This window comes from Bos grunniens, chromosome X (genome assembly GCF_055505025.1).
Source record: "Bos grunniens cultivar Pamir isolate PY7600 chromosome X, Bosgru_T2T1.0, whole genome shotgun sequence".
In the NCBI taxonomy this organism is placed as follows: Eukaryota; Metazoa; Chordata; class Mammalia; order Artiodactyla; family Bovidae; genus Bos; species Bos grunniens.
This window is the reverse complement of record NC_141194.1, coordinates 19,903,655-19,919,622: the sequence shown is the minus strand read 5'-3', so window position 1 is coordinate 19,919,622 and position 15,968 is coordinate 19,903,655. Positions and strand designations below refer to the sequence as shown.

General features: G+C 40.4%; 1 long non-coding RNA gene across 44 annotated transcripts in view; it reads left to right on the top strand.

Annotated features, from left to right (window-relative positions):
- LOC147339896 (uncharacterized) overlaps positions 1–15,968 on the top strand; it is a 784,113-nt gene that overhangs the window by 38,933 nt on the left and 729,212 nt on the right. For 30 of the 44 annotated variants that reach the window (XR_015159683.1, XR_015159682.1, XR_015159692.1 and 27 more), the window contains one exon: positions 4,973–5,088. This is a non-coding gene — a long non-coding RNA (uncharacterized LOC147339896). Of the gene's footprint in view, positions 1–3,312; positions 3,421–4,972; positions 5,089–7,830; positions 7,862–8,296; positions 9,523–15,968 lie in introns of those variants that run through there. The other 14 variants (XR_015159698.1, XR_015159693.1, XR_015159701.1 and 11 more) reach the window with 5 other exon arrangements.

The following is a 15,968-nucleotide window of genomic DNA, read 5'->3' as shown; positions in this document are numbered from 1 at the left end:
GAGCTGGCTCAACTGATGCACACACAAGGTTATATTACTCCCTAGAGAAAACAATTTCAGCTCCTGTGTGGCTGGTACAAAGTTCTCTTTATCATGTGATATGACTATTTTTGTTCAGTCACTAGGTTGTGTCCGACACTTTGCGACCCCATGGACTGTAGCACATCAGGCCTCCCTGTCCTTTCACTATCTCTTGGAGTTTGCTTAAATTCATGTCCATTGAGTTGGCATTGCTATCTAACCATCTCATCTTCTGCCACCCCCTTCTGTTGTCCTCAACCTTTCCCAACATCAGGATCTTTTCCAATGAGTTGGCTCTTCGCATCAGGTGGCCAAAGTATTGGAGCTTCAGCATCAGTCCTTACAATGCATATTCTGGGTAGATTTATAGCCTTTATTTACAGCTACATTATTAGTATTCCTTCTACTAATTTTATGTTAAATCAAAGAACAACTCCTTGTGCAATTATGAATGAGATTCATAACATGAAAATGTTACAGAAATGGATGCACTTCTAATTTTTCTTTTCATGTCAAGGTGATGGAGCATACTGGAGAGGTTTTAAATGGCATCTACATGCTGTATGTATACTTTTTATAATGTTCAAGGTTTATAGTTCAGAGTTGCAGTGTTCAATATGGTAGCTATTAGCAACATGTGGTGGAGAAGGCAATGGCACCCCACTCTAGTACTCTTGCCTGGAAAATCCCATGGACAGAGGAGCCTGGTGGGCTGCAGTCCATGGGGTCGCTAAGAGTCGGACAAGACTCAGCGACTTCGCTTTCACTTTTCACTTTCATGCATTGGAGAAGGAAATGGCAACCCACTCCAGTGTTCTTGCCTGGAGAATCCCAGGGACGGGGGAGCCTGGTGGGCTGCCGTCTATGGGGTCGCACAGAGTCAGACACGACTGAAGCGACTTAGTAGCAGCAGCAGCAGCAGCAGCAGCAACATGTGGCTTACTTAACATCACTTACAATTAAAAATTCACTTCCTCAAGTCACACCTGCCATATTTCAAGTGCTTAGTAGCCACATGTGACCAATGGCTACTAGACTAAAGAGAGCAGAATCAAAACATTTCTGCCATCACAGAATTTTCTATTGGCTAGTGCTTGGATAGAGAGAGTTGGGAGTATTTTTCTCCATGAAGCAATCTATGAGTTAGCCTAGGAAAAATGTCAAGAGCCTGTAGAATTTTATATCCTTGGAGGGAAATATAAAATATTCCATTTACTTGCTTCAAAATTAAGAATATGAGTCATAAAATTTTATTGAATAGCTACAACAAACTGTAAAATCTGAAACTCATTTCCTATTATAATAGTGTGCAGAGGGAAAGAAGTGAGGGACAGATGCAAACTCAGTCGTTTAGATGCCCACACAGGCACTGCACTGGGACAGATGGGGGAGGAGAAGGCCCTGATGCAGAAAAGGGGGAGGAAATGTGGAGGGCAAGAAGCAGGGAAAGATGAATGGGAATCAGAGGTGAAGACACGGATTTCAGCTTTCACTAAGGGGAGTGTTGCCATAAGGTCACCAATCAGAGCTTAGTGTTGCTGGGGGTTTTGTTTTCTCTCTTCTGCCTTGTGACTTACTTTTGATAGGTCTATTCTCTCAGCATTTGGAATGCTCTCAAGAGGGCCCCTTGGAGCAGCTGTTTTCACCCTGGACTGCAGAGTCCCAGAGGGATGGTTCCCAGGGCTGTAGCTGCAACAGTAGCTCTGAGAACTCAGAGGTGCAAATGATCAGCCCCCACCAGTCACTCAGGAACTTGGGGTGGGTCCCAGCCCTCTGTTGTAAGAAGCCCAGCAGGGATTTTCATTCGCATTCATGCTTAGGCTTCTTCTGCTGACTTACCATGAGAAAGGGAGGGTCTGTAAACTTGATTTTTTTTCCGGAGAGACACACTTTCATCAAGTGCTCAAAAAAAAAAAAAAAATCTGATCCTGTTACCTGCTAAAAACTAAAAAAACATTCACTTATGTTCTACAGTAGGAGGAGCAGAACCCTATGCTGAAGTCAAATTTATTCTTTTGTGCTCTGCATTCTAGCCACCAAGAACAGCCTGAAAACTCAGATGAAATCAAGCTAGGAACCACCTCAAGTTGGGGTCTGCCCTATTTCCCTTCTCTTTGAGAAATTTAACCTGATTCCATTCTCTAAAAACTTATCTTAGAGCCTGGCTGTGAGATTTTAGAGTCAAGGTATGCAGGTGACTGACTTACAGATTGGATTAAGGCAGCCTTCAAAGAAGTAAAGCCCTTCCTTTGTGTCCATTCCCTACCTCAAGGACAGCCAGAGGCCTTCAAAAGATCCGAATGAGAAAGCCAGCCTTCCCCACCTGGCATATTGTATTACTTGTCTTGGGTGGACAGGGATTTTCTAGGTGTAATTAGTTAACATCTATTAAGCAAGGCCATTTATTAAGTACTGCACCCTGTGGGACCTTAATACAGTGTAATTGATGACAGCAGAGGCAGCATCTTTCAGTTGGTGCTGTCTCAGGGTAACTTGGTATTCTGTTCACTCTGTGGTGGCCTGAAGCTTATGGGGATTTTTGTGCTTGAGGATATAATGCCTAATAGTGATCTCTTGGTTTTCCATTTGGAGAGTGATTGTGTGTACTCTGGTGGTTCAAGCAGCTGTTGTAATGGTGACTTATCCAGTTCAAGTTAATCCCAGCCCTGTGGGACAACTCGATCTTCAAAGGAGTGCTTAATCTGTGTGTGTGTGTGTGTGTGTGTGTGTGTGTGTGTGTAAAACAACTGGCTACATGTAAGGAGTAGCTTCTCTATGTGACCAAGTATAGAGATTACCAAGCAGAATAAATGATGTCCTTTTCTTTTCTTTTTGCAGTTCATCTAACATTGTAATAGCTAATAACTATCTAGAAGCTTTCTAGTAGGTAGTATTTACTGGTTATTAAGTGTGCCAAGTGTTGTGCTCAGTGTTACACAATTTCTTATTAAATCCTCATCCAGCCCCTAAATTAGATACATTGTTGTTCTCAGTTTATTGATGATGATGCTGGGTTTAGAGAAGGTCAGTAATTCTACAGCTATCACATGGCATATTTGTCAGTATAGGCCAAAAGCTATAACCATAACTCTAGTATGTCTGTGGGCTTAAGGTTCACTTTTTGCTCATATCCAGTCTCATGCAGGCTAGTGGGGATGGGGGGACAGTGGGAAATGGAGTTCTAGTTCATGCAGCTGTCAGGCTTCCTTCCTTCATGTCTCCACCCTCCTCTGGCCCTTGGAAGGTCTTGATGGGCCAGGCTTGTAACAGGACCCATCACTTTTATTCCAGAACTTGATCACAAGGCCACACAGAACTGATAGAGGCTGAGGAATGCAGTCTAGACATGGGACTTGGGAAGAAGAGGAGAACGCAGAGATTGTTGAGTACTAGCAGCTTGTAAGCAGAAGGGTTGGCACCCAAACTCAGTTATCTAATTCAAAAGCCCTCTTGATTGTGAAGCCAAAACTGACATTTTTGCCCTGACTCCCTTATAAAAAAACCTGTGCAACATGTTTTGCAGTAATGGGGAAAAAATAAGATTACCTGTCTAGTTCTGATCCCCAGTGAATGGCGTCTTGCACATTACCTGTCAGACTGGACTCATCTGGCCAAAACTTGAGCCTTGTCTTGAGTAACAGTGACATGTGAAGAAATGATACAACCTTTGTGGATATGATAATCACATGAGAAAGATGCTATTTTTCTACCATAACCAGACTATTGGCAATTTTTTTATTCTCGTTAACACACACACACACACACACACCTTCAAAGCATTCCTTCTGAAGTCTGACTGACTTGTATTTCATTGCAAGTAAATTTTTATTTTCTAAATGCCTTTGTCTTTCACTCTTATTTTGGATATCACATCAATTCTGCCTTTCAAATTTATTTCTTCTCTTGATTAAATTTCCCAAGTATTTTATTTCATGCAGTAGTTGATTCTAAAGTTCTGTGTAAAAGAAATTTTCAGGTTGAATTAGTTCAGAAATCAGTGGAGGAGTTTGCTGTTTAAAGAGAAGTTCTTCATATTTTCCTTGGCTGAGTGAATAGCATCAGCACTTTAATCAAGTGAATAGTTGCTACATAATTTGTACATCATTATGAATAGCAGGGATTTCAAATTGACATGCTTTCCTGGGATCATACATTTAACAAGTATGGAAAGTGGCTACATATAAGGCAATAGGGAGAGGTAGGGACTGTAGGTCAGTGGAAAATGGATTCCCCACCTAAAGGTGTGCAAAGTCAAAATTAGTAAAATCACTGTTCCAGTGAGAAAAATGCACATATGGGCTGAACGGAGCCAATACACTTTGATATAATGCAGCATAATATAAGTTTCATACATTTGCTAAGACCAAAATACATATATTTTTTTGACCTTACTGCACAGCTTGTGGGATCTTAGTTGCCCAACCAGAAATTGAACCTGTGCCCTCTGAAGTGGAAGTGTGGAGCCCTAAGCTCTGGACTTCCAGGGAAGTCCCCCAAATATGTATTTGATCAGATTTAATAACTTCAACTATATAGAATAACCAAAGACCAAATTACTGTTGAAGAAAAAGTTCTGCTTAGGGATTTTCTACCCTTTTATAATCACTATCTAGTTTGTGGTGACTATCTGTATTTCCCTCTTCAAAAAGCATCCCCTCTTCCCAACACTTATTTAAAAAAAAAAAGTGATATATTTAAAACATGGGGCTTGGAACAGGACCCATGAGCTTAATCCTAACTTTATCTCAGGAACAAATCCATTCTCGTAATACTTCCCTGTATGTTGGGTGGAGTAGTAAGTCTTCTGTGATGAGAGCATAGTGGAATCAAATGTAATTGCTAGTATTCAGACACTTTAACATAGAAAACCAGTGATTTCAAGTGGTTTATGTAATGAAGACTCCAGTATTCACAGAAAACTTTGAAAATACACATTCTTCTCTCTGCCCAGGAGTAACTGGCTTAAATTTCATTAGCCTGAATGGAAGGAAGATAAAGTGGCTGTTGAGTTAACAGATGGACAAGTTGGAAAGAAAGGATGTATTGCTGATCTCATCTTCTGCTCAGGTATGTTGTTAATTGCGGAGACAACCTGATCTTTGTTGAGAACCAGGTCTTTCAACCTGGGTACACAGCCTGAAGTAATTGCTTTGGCAAATGTTTACTCTGTCCCAGTGATAGAGGCCAGATAGCCTCTCTTTGCCTTTAAATTGAAAAGTATACAATATACTTTTTATCACTATGCGACACTATTAGGAACACTTGCCTCCTAGTGGCAGAACATTCTTTGACACTTAGAGGACACAAACTACTCCCCATTAGATAGGTCCACCACCACACCAGTGAACTTCTAATCAACAGAGGTGGAGGTAATGGTGTCTCACAGCCTAAACACAGTGGTGGATCATATGCAGTGCGGAGAATGGAAAATTAAATTCAAGCTTTGTTACATTCTTTGAAATACAATGGATAAGAAAAACAAACTATTGCCAACTGAAATAAATGAACAGCTTTAAAAGTATCCACCTTAAAACATGAGTGATTCTGAGTTCTGGAGAACATATATCCTCATTTGGGAAACTTCTGGGTACCATCACTAAGATGTATTGAAAAGACATAAATCTGAATCTGATAGTCACTGCTCAAGAAAAAAATTTAAGCAGAGTATACATGCATATATGGAGAAGGGCATGGCAACCCACTCCAGTATTCTTGCCTGGGGAACTCCGTGGAGCCTGGTGGGCTACAGTCCATGGGGTCGTGAAGAGTGGGACATGACTGAGCAACCAACACATACATACATGTACACCATGACTTCACAGGTCTAAATGGATATCAGTCAGGCCTCTTTGACTTTTTGGCAAATTCAATAAGGAGATCTAAACCAATGACCCCTACAGTTCTAAGTCTGACACATCTTAGAAGATTTTGAGAGAGCTGTTTAATATATTGTTGGTCATGGACCGCTATGGAAAGGAATACTACTGGTATGCCATAACATTTCAGTTGGATATTTCCATTCTGGGTTAGGCAGTGCAGGACTGTTCTAATACTCAGTGTTGACCAGACCCAAATGGCTTCTGTGACCAAGAAGAAATGGTGTACATGGGAACTGACTTAGTCTGTCCCCACAGAGGTTTGTGCCTTCTAGACAAGCGCCATATCATATGTAAATAGAGGACCACTGGAGCCTTCCATGTCTCCTGCTCCTTAATGCCTCCCCCAAAATGACAATGACTCTGGAAAGGCAAGAGCTCATGTGGTTTACTGATGAGTCAACAAAGCATCTTCAGAGTGCATGGTATTAGAAGGCTGTGATCCCTCAAGTGAAAGAGGAGAGTGAAAAAGTTAGCTTAAAACTCAACATTCAGAAAACTAAGATCATGGCATCTGGTCCCATCACTTCATGGCAAATAGATGGGGAAACAGTGGAAAAAGTGGCTGACTTTATTTTCATGGGCTCCAAAATCACTGCAGATGGTGACTGCAGGCATGAAATTAAAAGACGCTTACTCCTTGAAAGAAAAACTATGACCAACCTAGCAGCATATTACAAAGCAGAGACATTACTTTGCCAACAAAGGTCCATCTAGTCAAAGCTATGGTTTTTCCAGTAGTCATGTATGGATGTGAGAGTTGGACTATAAAGAAAGACAGGCCCCCACAGCAGGCTGGAAGGCAGGAAGTGAGAGTGGTCTTGCCAGTACAGTTGCTTATTTGAAATCTGTAAAGAGTGCACTTGTACATACAGGCCTTAGGCTGGGGGAAATAGTTCATTTAAGAGAGGCACCAGAAGCATAGCTCTGAATGCTTTCTTCCCAATGGCATCTGTGGCATACTGTGATATTACCACAGTAGAACTCTTAAGTGAAATGCATTTGGAAACCCTGTGGCTTTTCATATCTACATGGACACACAGATACTATCCCTCGGAGTTTTAATATTTGCCTGGGCATAGTTAGCAAGTATTAAGACTGGTGATGCCTGGCCCACAGCTGAGACAATTTTAACATGCATTCATTAATTCAGCAAGGAATTGTGGAGGTGCTTTGATGGGCAAGATGCTGCACTAAGCCCTGTGGGGGGAGAAAGAGATAGATAATATCAGTCCTGCCCTCACAAAATGCAATTCAATTAAGTTGCAGATCAGGGACTGGGCATGGGAAGAGGACACAGGCCACAAACACTATAATGTATACATCTCTCTTATTTGTTCTGTGACTGGAATAGAAGTATAAAAACTGGAAAGTTGAAAAGATGGTGAGAATGAAAAGGAGAGAGAATAACCAAAGAGGAGGAAGAAAATTAAGAGTTTATCTGGGTCTTGTAAGGGAGGTAGGAGTCCAAATAGGTGTGGATTTGGTGTCGAGGAGGGAGTGGTCAACATGCTGGGAGGTTTGGGAGGGGCCAGTTAGGAAGTGCCCAGAGAAATGGCGCGTCTGCCAAGCCCAGAAGTTAAGAACTTTAATTACGTTTTGAAATGGAAATCAACAACAAAAATGTATACAGAAACACAATTATCTCAACCATGTAAACATATCTGGACAAAGACTGGAAGGAAAAAAAAGGCCAAAATGTTGACAGTAGTTCTTTTTATGTGCAAGGATTTTGAGTGTGTGTTTTGTATTCTTCTCACTTGGTGAGCTGATGTGGACCTCGGCTTGATATGACTGTTAAGTGGAATAATGACAGTGGACAGGGGCATTTAGGGAAGAGTTTATATTCAACTCAGATAAATTGTGTCTGACGTTACATTTTTTCCTGTTAAAGTTGGAGATGTATCATTGTTGACATTGTTTTTTCTTTTAGAGAAAGAAGATTTAACTAAGATTGCATTGTAGTAAGCCTACATGGAGTGTATTGTCTTTTTCCTTTCCTGTTGTACTCTTCTCGATCCCCCTTGCATGATGCCTGTAATGATACCCCTAAATGAATTTCTACTTTGTCTCAGAGTCTGTTCTCTGAGGGGTGCTGGGGAGGGACAGCTAGGCTAAGACACTGTGCCAGCCTTCCCACCTACAATCTCTCAAACAGGGCTGAGTTTACACTGTAACTATGACTTTTTAAAGCTTTATCCCCCCCCCCTTTTTTAATTGTTTTTGGCCACACCCACAGCATATAGAATCTTAGTCCCCCAACCAGGGATCAAACCCACACCCCTTGCATTGGAAGTGTGGTGTCCTAACCACTGAACGACCAGGGAAGTCACTACTATGACATTTTGATGTGAAACCTACCCTTCCAGTAACATATGGTCTTCTGCTCATGATTCTAGGAATGACAAGCAAAGAGTTTGCATGGTTAGCACTGGAAGGGACCATCAAGCCATCAGCAAGTCCCAAAGTGTTTGTACCCTGGAATCCACTTGAGGAGCTTCCAAAATGACTGACGCTTGCTTGTATCCCCCAGAGATTGTGTTGTAATTGGTTTGAAGTGTGACTTGAGTGTTTACTTTAAAACATTCCCTGGGTAATTCTAGGGGAAACAACTTGGGAACCACCAGTCTAAAACAGGAATTGGCAAATTATGGCTTGGGGGGCCAAATCTGGTCCGTTGCCTGCCTGTCTTTGGATAACCTGCAAACTAGGAGTGGTTTTTACAATTCCAAATGGTTGAAAAAAAGAGAGCCCAGGAAGAATATTACTTGATGACAGCTCTCTCTGATCAGTGGTCCTACAAGACTAGCTCCTAGGGAAAAGGACAGTGTGGTAACTGATTTTATGGTCACTATATTTGATTGTCTACTAGCATGTCAGGTCAGACACTTAATGTTGAAAAGATGAGTAAAAGCGACCTACCCACACCCTTGCTTTCTCTTCGCAAAAACAGAAGCATAATTGAGTATAAGAAGAAAGAACAATAGCTCTTGCAAAGCTTTTGCAAAGCGAAAGGAGAGGAAGGAATTTTCCAGTGTGTTTCTTTTCAGATAGTCTTGTGTGTACATGTGCAGTTTAGCTGCAGCAGTGCTGGAAAGCATAGTTCTCTATGACAAAAGCGTTACTGTGGATTTGTCTAGCTTCTCCCGGTGGAGGGGGGAGGGGTAGTAGATGGGTCGTCTTGAGAAAGTTAAATTTATGGTGGCCTATATTTGTTTCCTCTCATTTGTATGAATGAATTACAGGAACAGGCACACAGTGTATTTGGCTTTGAACTGTATAGGCAGTGAAGTCATCCAAGCTGGGTGACAGGCTAACAGCCATGTTTTCAGTCATGTGGATTGAATAGACTGCATAGTTAGTTAAATGCCCCTGGAAACATTGCACGTTAGTTGACTGGTTCAAAACCTCTTCTTTATTCCATGGCACCCTTCCATCTATAACACTCCTTATAAAAACTCTGAAATGCAAATAGGCTTAAGGATTTGGTCAAAGGAAAAAGCCAAAACAGAAGTCTTCCCATTATACAGCTGTGTACACAGTGCCCCTTCTCTCAGATGCTTCATTATTTTAATTCCAAAGTTCTCAGCGACCTTGCAAATAAATAAAGCCTATTGAATCCAAATTGAATCATCAACTTCTGTGCAGTCAAATGAGCATGTGACATTGGTCTATAAATAAGTGACCGGCATTAGTGGATACAATAAAACTGGTAGGTTCAAATATGCTTAAAAACCTAGCTCAGTGTGATCTCTGAATTTTGTGTACAAATGATTTCCTTGGAAGCCATGCTGTTTGTCTTTGATTCCACAGTCTGCTGGAGAAAGTGGCCTTGACTTTTAAAAAGGGGTTTTGGCTAAATATAGTCTAGCGTTAAATTTTAAATATCTTTTTCTTTTCTGAAAAGGATGAATGTTTCAAAGTGGTTTAAAAAATGAGAAATACTCCATCCCTCCTAACTTGGTGACCTGATTTGGTCATCTGAATTTCACCTTTCTCTTCGATTCTTTGGTTTGGATTCTGGTTAACACTATTACAGTAACACTAAGTGTTCATGGTGCTCTTTCTTCAAATCTGTGCCCTGGGTAGCATCGGACTGGATACATACACAATTAAGTGCGTGCTCAGTTGCTTCAGTCACGTCCCACTCTTTGCAACCCCATGGACTATAGCCTGCCAGGCTCCTCTGTCCATGGAATTTCCCAGGCAAGAATACTGGAGTGGATTGTCATTTCCTTCTCCAGGGGGTCTTCCCACCCCAGGGATCAAACCTACGTCTCCTTCACTGCAGGTGGATTCTTTACAGCTTGACCCATCTGGGAAGCCCATTTGCATATAAATAGTATACTAGAGAACAGCAGGGACATAACCCAGATCCACAGAGTGTGAAGACTGTGACTTACAAAAGGCTATGATCCTGTCACAGCTAACATTCTACTGCAGGCTTTCAGATCCCAGCCCATCTCACCTAGAGCCCAGGGACCTAACTGCCTGGCCCTGTGAAAAAGAAAGTGAAAGTGAGGTCACTCAGTCATGTCTAACCCTTTGCCACCCCATGGACTGTAGCCCGCCAGGCTCCTCCGTCCATGGGATTCTCCAGGGAAGAACACTGGAGTGGGTTGCCATTTCCTTCTCCAGGAAATCTTCCTGACCCAGGGATCGAATCCAGGTCTCCCGCATTGCAGGCAGACTCTTTACTGTCTGAGCCACCAGGGAATCCCTGGCCCTATAATCCTTTGATTTTTCGTTCTTCCACTTCTGCACCATGTTCTTTCCATTCCCAAGGATGAGTCTCCGTCCCTGACTGTAGTGGATGTTGTGCTTAACATAGCTTCTCCCTTCAGGGTTAAGGCCCTCGTTCCTCATCTGGTGGTTGCTGATGTTTGCCGATGTTTGCCGTCTTACTTCCTCCCTAGGTACTGACCTTGGCTGATAGGCTCTGCCTCACCCAAGGCTATGTCCTTTCCCTACAGGTAGTCTTTAGCCAATGATTTGGTGGTTGACATAGAGTTACAAAGTTATGGCCTCCTTCCCTTGATTCTAGCTAATTGTGAAGGGCCGTTTCAGCTCCAGTGTACCCCCATGTGACTGGCTGAGGCCTCTGTTGTGATAACATCGCAGCTCAGCTTCTCCCTCTTCCTCTGGTATCCTTGGTGCTTCCACTGGTGCCATTTCTGAGAGCACTGCCTAGTGAAAGCTCCACACAAATCTGTCTGAAAGTCTGTTTTCAGAGGAACTGAACCTAAGGCTTAAGAACACACATCTTTTCTCCAAATAATACAGAGTTCTCATCCTTCGGATGGGAACTAGTTCATATTTTCCTTATTTCGTATGTTTGGAAACTGAAATTTAGATTGCCAAGGTCGTGGAACTAGTAAACAGCCAAACCAGATACCTCAAACCGAATCCCATGTTCTCATTTACCATCACATACTGCCTGCACACTTTTATCAAAAACTTGTTCTTCTCAAGCATATAGAAAAAAATAAAATAGAAACACACATACCCATCAGCCAGATTTGATGGTGTTACTATTTTGCCATTCTTATTTCAAATCTCTTTTTTCAAGAAATAAAACATCACAGATACAGCTAAAACCCTCTCCCCTAGCCCTTTCTCTTCCATATTTTCCTGATATTTTTTGAAACAAGGAATCCATGAGTCAAATAATGAATATATATATATATATATATGTAAAAATGATACTCTTGCTAATGAAGACTTTATTGCCTAGTTGGCCCACTGGCTAGATGCAAAACAAACAAACAAACAAACAAAAAAACGTATTTTAAATTTGAATAAATATATCTTGCTTAATCTTATATATTCAGCATGATTTGAGAGTGTTTTGCTAAGTGATTCTCCTTTACTCTCAAGTTTCATAACTACATTTATTTGAAGGAAATTAATCCCCATATGTTTCTAATTAATACATGCTTAACTGCTCATCAGAATGTTTTGTATAGGCAATTGACTTGTGAAAAACCTTTTCCAGCTTTTATCCTTAATTTGAAGAGGCAGAATTTGTCATCAAGAAATAAAATTGAGCACTATTTGAATCGTGAACTTAAATATTAGAGTTCGAACTCATTTTCAACTTGAGAAAATGTTTCATTATTCCTTGCTCATTCATGCCTTCCTTTGGCCCTTTTCCTCCTCTTTTCTTCACCATTGTATTATTAGGAATTTGAATGTCAGGTAAAGCTTAACACTATTAGTGGCCTTTTGTTGCCTTTGACTACAATACTGTAATCACCAGAGACATCAAGAATTGAAGGATGAAAGCTCATTTATCCTAAGAAAGGGAGATGGGATTTGATGGTATTAAAGCACAAAATGCATTTAGTATTTGTGTTTTGTGTCCCACCTGAGCATGTCAGGAATTGACATAGGGTCAAGGGTCTGTACTAGACTATGTGCTAGTAAAGCTTGGGCAAGAATAATGTCCTGGAATCATAGTTAACCAATACTCTTCCATCTTACCAGGGCTGGGACAATTGAGCCAAAGATAGCAATGGGACATTTGTCTTGGAGAGTCTTATGGAAAGGACTTATACAAATTGGGGAGTGGCAGAAATGCATTAGTGATACATAGAAGTCTGGTTTCAAATAATTGCCTGCTGACACATCATCCCAAGAGTCATACTACCCAGACCAGTAATTGAGGGTTTGAATGTTAGAACGTGTGATTTGATCGTAGCCAGGACAAGCGATTCAAGGGAAAATACGTGATTGAGATGTTCGTGAGATTGCGGTTTAGTGGTGCTGGTGCTGGAGATGAATAGCATTTGATTCAATTATTTTTTAAATTTATTTCTTAATTGGAGAATAATTGCTTTATAATGTTGTGTTGGTTTCTGCCATACAACCACACAAATCAGCTATAATTACACATATATCCCCTCCCTGTTGAGCCTCCCTCTTCTTCCCTCCCCTCCCCAGATTGATTCAATTATTTATTTAATAAGCACCAGATTTACTGTGGACCAGACCCTGTGTCCCTGATCACACAGAGCTCCCTGCACCGACATACAGCAAATTTCCACTGGCTATCTAATTTTACACATGGTAATGTGTATGTTTTAATGTGACTCTCTTAATTCTTCCCACCTTCTCCTCCCCTTGCCCTGTGTCCACAAGTCCATTCTCTGTCTGTGTCTCCCTTGCTGTCTTGCAGATAGGTTCATCAGTGCCATATTGCTAGACTCCACATATATGCATTGATAAACGATATTAGTCTTCCTCTGACTTACTTTACTCTGTATAATAGGCTCTACATTCATCCACCTCATTAGAACTGACACAAATGTGTTCCTCTTTATGGCTGAGTGATATTCCATTGTATACATATACCACAACTTCTTTTTTTTTAATTTATTTTTTAATTGAAGGAAATTGCTTTACAGAATTTTGTTGTTTTCTGTCAAATCTCAACATGAATCAGCTGTAGGTACACATATATCCCCTCCCTTTTAAATCTCCTTCCCACATCCCTCCCTATCCCACCCCTCTAGGTTGATACAGAGCCCCCGTTTGAGTTTCCTGAGCCATACAGCAAATCCCCCTTGGCTGTCTACTTTACATATGGTAATGTAAGTTTCCATGTTACTCTTTCCATACATTGCACCCTCTCCTCCCCTCTCCCCATGTCCATAAGTCTATTTTCTGTCTGTTTCTCCATTGCAGCCCTGTAAATAAATTCTTCAGAAACATTTTTCTAGATTCCGTATATATGTTAGAATATGATATTTATCTTTCTCTTTCTGACTCACTTCACTCTGTAAATAGGTTCTAGGTTCATTCACCTCATCAGAACTGACTCAAAGGCGTTCCTTTTTATGGCTGAGTAATATTCCATTGGGTATATGTATCACAACTTCTTTATCCATTCCTCTGTCGATGGACATCTAGGTTGCTTCCATGTTCTAGCTATTGTAAATAGTGCTGCAATGAACAATGGGATACATGTGTCTTTTTCAACCCTGGTTTCCTCAGCGTATATGCCTAGGAATGGGATTGCTGGGTCATATGGTGGTTTTATTCCTAGTTTTTTAAGGAATCTCCATACTGTCTTCCATAGTGGTTATATCAATTTACATTCCTACCAACAGTGCAAGACCATTCCCTTTTCTCCACACCCTCTCCAGCATTTATTGTTTGTAGACTTTTTGATGATGGCCATTCTGACCTACGGTATGAGGTGATATCTCATTGTGATTTTGATTTGCATTTCTCTAGTAATGAGCGATGTTGAGCATCTTTTCATGTGTTTGTTAGCCATCTGTATGTCTTCTTTGGAGAAATGTCTGCTTAAGTCTTTCTCCCACTTTTTGATTGGGTTGTTTGTTTTTCTGGCATTGAGTTGTATGAGCTGCTTGTATATTTTGGAAATTAATCCTTTGTCAGTTTTTTGATTTGCTATTATTTTCTCCCATTCCGAGGGTTGTATTTTCACCTCGCTTATAGTTTCCTTTGCTCTGCAAAAGCTTTTAAGTTTAATCAGGTCCCACTTGTTCACTTTCGTTTTTATTTCCATTACTCTAGGAGGTGGGTGATAGAGGATCTTGCTTTGATTTATGTCATCGAGTATTCTCCCTATGTTTTCCTCTAAGGGTTTTCTAGTTTCTGGTCTTACATTTAGGTCTTCAATCCATTTCGAGTTTATCTTTGTGTATGGTGTTAGACATTGTTCTAGTTTTATTCTTTTGCATGTAGGTGTCCGGTTTTCCCAGCACCACTTATTGAAGAGGCTGTCTTCTCCATTATATATTCTTGCCTCCTTTGTCAAAGATAAGTTTCCCATAGTTGCATGGCTTTATCTCTGGACTTTTATCTTATTCCATTGGTCTATATTTCTGTTTTTGTGTCAGTAACATCCTGTCTTGATTATTGTAATTTTGTAGTATAGTCTAAAGTCAGGATGCCTGATTCCTCCATCTCTGTTTTTCTTTCTCAAGATTGCTTTAGCTTTGGTGTCTTTTGTGTTTCCATGCAAATTGTGAGATTATTTTTCTAGTTCTCTGAAAAATAGCACTGTAAGTTTAATAGGGGTTACTTTAAATTTGTAGATCACTTTGAGTGGTATAGTCATTTTCATAATATTGATTCTTCCAGTCCAAGAACATGGTATATTGCTCCATCTGTTTGTGTCATGTTTGATCTCTTTCATCAGAGTCTTACAGTTTTCTGCATTAAAGCCTTTTGTCTCTCTGGGTAGATTTATTCCTAGGTATTTTGTTCTTTTTGTTGCAGTGGTGAATTGGATTGTTTCCTTGACTTCTCTTTCTGATTTTTGAAAGACTGCTTATCCCTCAGGCATTTAGAATTTGGCAAACTCTGGGGGAAGTTGGCCAACTATTAGAGGACAAGTTCATTTTCTCAGGCTGCCATTAGTTGGAAACGTAGTTGTTACTGAAAGAAACAAGTCTAGTAGCAATAATCTTGAGTATGTACCAAGTGGTAAATGTTTAGTATAATGCCCAGACTTTTTTCTAGAACAGATTTCAAGTCAATAAATATCATTACAGAGACTAATAGTTCAGGTCTTGATTCCTCTATTATACTAAATGATCATGACATGACCGATTATGGTGAAATTGTCAAATCAATGAATTCTAATGATTAACTGGGGTGCCCTTCTGCGTTTTGTTATATTATCATGAAGCATGAGGATCAACAGTTAGAAATTTAGTTCAGAAAGTTGCCAGAGTATTTCTGCTAAGAGATGAAATTGGAAGGATTTATGGTATGCAACTTATCCAAGTATTTCTCTGATTCCTTCCATCTTCCCCCTATCTTTTGTTTCTTACCTAATTAATAATTTTAACAAAGGTTTTGTGATTGACAGCAAATAATGGACTTCATTCAGCTCCCACCATGGCTAAGAGAGGAGGAAGGCTAAGGAAAAAATGTGGTGAAATCTTTAATAGCTGAATTTCTTAACTTGTCCTTCTGCTGCCCTCCAATTTACTCTCGTGTTTTGTTTGAAGTTGCCATTTTGAATCTAGAACAGAATAGCAAGGATGGATAATGTCTCAAATGACTATCTCTGGGAAGAAAACCTAGCACAGA